This window comes from Crocodylus porosus, unplaced genomic scaffold, assembly GCF_001723895.1.
Source record: "Crocodylus porosus isolate Cpor-Errol unplaced genomic scaffold, CroPor_comp1, whole genome shotgun sequence".
NCBI lineage: Eukaryota > Metazoa > Chordata > Crocodylia > Crocodylidae > Crocodylus > Crocodylus porosus.
In genome coordinates this window covers 2,955,797-2,960,471 of record NW_017728935.1, presented here as the reverse complement: position 1 = coordinate 2,960,471, position 4,675 = coordinate 2,955,797, and the positions used below count along the sequence as shown (strand labels likewise).

Below are 4,675 nucleotides of genomic sequence, written 5' to 3'. Positions count from 1 at the left end.
CGGGGCGGGGGCACGCGCGCGCACAGACACACACACACACACACACACACTCACACGCGCGCGCGCTACCCTACGCCGCCCTTGCTCGGGTGCGCGGCGCAGACCCGCTCGGCCCCACGAGGCCCCTTCGGGAGGGAAGCGGGAACGAGCCCAAGGCACCCCCCTTCCCCTCACGTTTCCAGCTGTGAGGAGCGGTCCCTCCTGCTTCGCAAACTTCAGGCAGCTCCGCGAGTCCCTGCCGCCTCAGGAGTCGGGGCGAGCGCAGTGCCACCTGCCGGGCCCGCCGCCGCGGCTCTTGCTTGCGTCCACCGAGGCCCCCCTCGGGCCCGGCGCCGGCGCCGGCCCCGGCCCTGCGACGACCAAGGCGAATCTGTCGCGGGTTTGCCCGTCCACACGTTCGCGACACCCGGCTGCGGCGCTTTGCTCCCTTCTCGCCGGCTTCCCGCTGGTTTACAGCACGGAAAAAGATTCCGCAAATTCCCCTGGGGCCCAGAGGCCTTCTCCACCTTATCTTATCTCATGGCGGCTGTACGTGCCCCTCCAGATGTCAGGCAGGCGCGGAGACTTCTGTACTAGCCCTGCCCTGGAACGGAGCTGGCCAAACCCCGACAAGACCGAAAGCCTGCGCGTGGGCCACTGAGCGTAAACAGAGGGTGGGAGCATATACCTACGGTCTCCCCTGCCCGCTTGGTTCAGAGCAACCCGCCAACCCCTCCGATCAGTGCTCTTAGCTTAAAATAAAGGCCTCTTGCCAGAAGCCGCTAGACTCCCATCCAGCAACAGGAGCGGTACCTGCTAAATCTGGGCGAATTAAGATGACTGAGAAATTGGTTAAGAACAGAAAAGCCGCGTACGGCCTTGGGCAGATAAGGGCCCTCTAAGGCCGTACGAGAAATCGCCGATACGTAAAACGTAAAGTTGCTATCGAAGATGAAACGACGGTGGGCAAGTGTGAAAGTTTAGATTAAAAAATGGACTTATGTAAACAGGACGAGTATAAAATTGAGCGGTAGCCTTGGTTTGGGGGGAGCCTGCTCCGAAGACCCTCAACATTAATCCTCGGACCGAGAGCGCAAAACTTCGACGTAGGCGTTGAAAGCCCCAGGACAAGACCTCACCGACTGATCGACTGCTGATGTTGTGTTGGTCCTCTCTTAGGGTACGGAGCCTATATGTTAATCTTACCATATTGCACTAGAAGGGACCCGTATTGCTTTATATTTGTATTAGCTCTAAACAGGTAATAAACTTAGCTTTTACGCTAAGCCTAATTGCTTTACCTGGCAAAAGGCCCATACATTAAAAAAACCCCATCCTCGTTGTTTAGCACACAAACATAACGCGCACGTGGACGATTTCGAAGCATCCCGATGAGACTGACTTTGTTTTAGCAAAGTGAGAAGGCATCAATACAAGCAAAGTTAATCCTACTCGTAAATCAAGAACTTCTGCTCCCGCCTGGAAGACAAATAGCAGAAAGTCCTCAATACACATGTGCGTCTCTCCTGCCTTGTGCATGTAATTGCTAATCTGAATATTCAAAGTGCCCTTTCCATATAGGAGCGTTGCACGTTTAAAGTCAGTGGATCGGTATGGACGTTAAAAACAGCTATTTTAAGTCTCAACTGTTCCCCATAGAGTATTACTAGCTGGTTAGGAGTGAGATCAATTGATCAACGAGACTATTCCAGCCACAACTCAAAAGCTTTATTAGGATACGCAATAGCAAAGATTTCTCTGTACCACTAAAGACAACGCTTACTCAGCTTTGGATTTGAGGAGGACAGGTCCGCTAGCCAGGTGTCTCAGTTCCCTTGGGGACTTCGCTGAAACTGTTCCTTCTGCTGAGCTTCGGGAAAAGTCCACAATTTTCTTTAACCTATGCCCAATATTTCATAGATTTTGTAGCCATCAGGGCTGGAAGGGACCTCGTGAGATCAATGAGTCCAGCCCCCTGCCCCAGGGGCAGGAAGTCAGCAGGGGTCAAAGGAGATTTATAGATGATTGATTCAGATATTCTAACAAATGATCCCTGATTGGTTTTATGATTATTTTTTGTTTTACTGAAACTTTTGGGCCTGGATAAAACCAGATTTCTTGTGGTACTAGAAGGGGCCAGGGGGTCACTTAGTCAGAGATATTTTTTATCCCTGGACTGTCTGACCCTGGCTTATCAATTGCTCAGCCCTGGCCTGTCAATTCTGTACCCCAATTTACAGTCTTCTCAACCAGCTCAAATCTGTATCCTCGGGACAGCGGAAGGGAGGATTCCTTATGTCCCACTGTGGCCTGCTCTTTGACATGGGTTTGTTACTTTTTCATTAACCGTGACCTGACAACGCTTCTTTTTCCTTACAGCCATCCATGCTGCTTTGTCTTTACAGTCATTACAACTTTTTAGCAAAAATACATTAATTATAGCAAAATAGCAATTAATACATTTGGTTACATTATTACTTCTAATACTCTAAGATGCAGTTGTGATGTAGAGTGTGTGGGGGACAGGCTGCCCAAGCATCCCTCCTCCCCCCTGCACCCTCTCTGCCAATCAGCACTGAGGGGCAGGACCGCTGTGAAATGCTGGTGAAAATCGGCTTTCCGCGCACTTGCCATGATCTAAATAGGTCCCTAGTTAAAATGCTGCACAGTCCACGCAGCCTTGTTTTGGAGCAGGGGTTCACCGTGGAAAACGGATTCGCTGGGACAACGAATGCAACACTCAGTGGAAGCAAAGCAGAAACCTGCACAGTCTACACAGCCTTGTAGGCCCAAGAAAGCTGTCAATGCCTGGGCCTTCATGTTTGGCTTGAGTTGTGTACATGACTTGCACCTAGCAGCAAGAGGAAGTATGGAAAAAAAATGTCCCTTGACTTAAAATGAATTGGGAAGTTGGCTAAAAAAATAGAATAAATTTAGCCTGGGAAAAGAGGAACGGTCAGAGCAAGATCTATACCCATTATTACTTTTAATACTCTAAGATGCAGTTGCGATATAGTGTCTGGGGGACAGGCTGCCCCATTGTCCCTCCTCCCCCATGAGGCCTCTATCGATCAGCACTGTGAAATGCTGGCAAAATCAGCTCCCCGCACCATGAGCAGGCTGCAAAAAAACCTTTCGTCTTGCCACGATTTGAGTAGGTCCCTAGTTATAATGCTGCTTGCTACCCACAGCTTGTGCTGCACAGACCACTGCACAGTCTCCCCAGCCTTGTTTTGGGGCAGGATTTCACCATGGGGAATGGATTCACTGGCACAATGACTGCGACATGCAACAGAAGTGAAGCAGAAATCTGGAGTTGTGACTTGGCGAGAAACGTTTCCATAGAGGAATAGTTCATAATTAGGAGAAAGTGTCTGTCCATACTGCGGCTCCCCTTCAGTGGTGGGAATTGATACGCTGAGTGTCACAGGGTAGGGAAGAATAGCAGGGAGCTTACCTGGTTTACACTGCATATACATACCGGTCTCGTTTGGAGCTGGACTGTTCTCAGTGGTGGCAGATGACAGAACAAGGAACAATGGTCTCATGTTGCAGCAAGGAAAGTTTAGGTTAGATATTAGGAAGAACTTTCTCACCAGGAGGGTAGTAAAGCGCTGAAACATGTTACCCAGAGTGGCGGTGGCATCTCCATTCCCGGAGGTTTTTAAGACCTGGCTCAACAAAGCCCTGGCTGGGATGATGTAGTTGGGAACAGTCCTACTTGGAGCAGGGGGTTGGACTAGATATGACCTCCTGAGGTCCCTTCACCCCCCATTTTCTATGATTTAGAGCAACAAGCCCCATGCAGCACCCTCCACGGTTTCATGCCTGATGAAACATTGGTAGCAGAGGCAGATCCCAGCACGCCTTGTCGTTGTCTCCATCTGATTGACCTGCCTAGCGGAGAGTTGCCAATTTGTTGGAGGCAGCAGCACCAGAGTCCGACACTAACAGAAATACCGTGAAGAGCCTGACACTGAACAAAACTGTAAAACAGCAAGCACAGGAAACTATAAAACAGCATGCTGCTGGGATTTAGCGTTGCTGATCCCGAAGGGTGAACATGTCAGAGGAGAAGTGTTCCCATGACCTGGTACACTGCCAAATTGTTACACTCTGAGGGCTACACCACTTAACTGTTTGACACTAATAAAACCAGGGAATTGCCCTTTTACAAGTCCTGCACAAATGGTTCTGGAAGTTGACATGCCCCACCCCCCAGGAGGTGGTGCAATCATCTCCTTGCTTTCATGGCAATCCTTTGCTTTCTATTTTCTGTAATTGGTTCTGCCATAAATCCTGGCCTTCAGCTGCATCTTCTGGCCGGGAACCAGCCCTGGAGATAGTGTTGCCAATTCTGTTTGAATCTACTCTGGGAGATCTCATCACACGACGTAATGACATTAATGACTGATGTACTGTACTCTAAAACTCATTCACTATGGAGCCATCTTCTTGCCTTCAGTGGAAATAAGGAGCATCCTATGAATAATAATCTCACATTTTAAGCATACTGCATAAGTAAACCCTACTGCAAAATCCCAAGTTGTCATGTGAATCTTATTTTTAAAAAGTGAGATCCGATTAGGGATACTTTAGTTGTAAATACACAATTTCATAGATTTCACAGACATCAGGGCTGGAAGGGACCTCGGGAGATCATCGAGTCCAGCCCCCTGCCCAAAGGGCAGGAAGT

General features: G+C 49.3%; 1 protein-coding gene across 2 annotated transcripts in view; it reads right to left on the bottom strand.

The window, feature by feature from the left end:
* LOC109317778 overlaps positions 1 to 243 on the bottom strand; it is a 15,673-nt gene extending 15,430 nt beyond the window's left edge. The window contains exon 1 of one of the 2 annotated variants that reach the window (XM_019546656.1): positions 175 to 243. The gene's annotated coding sequence lies outside the window, so the exon portion shown is untranslated. The remainder of the gene's footprint in view (positions 1 to 174) is intronic. The other variant, XM_019546651.1, reaches the window with a different exon arrangement.
* Between the last annotated feature and the right edge of the window lie 4,432 nt (positions 244 to 4,675).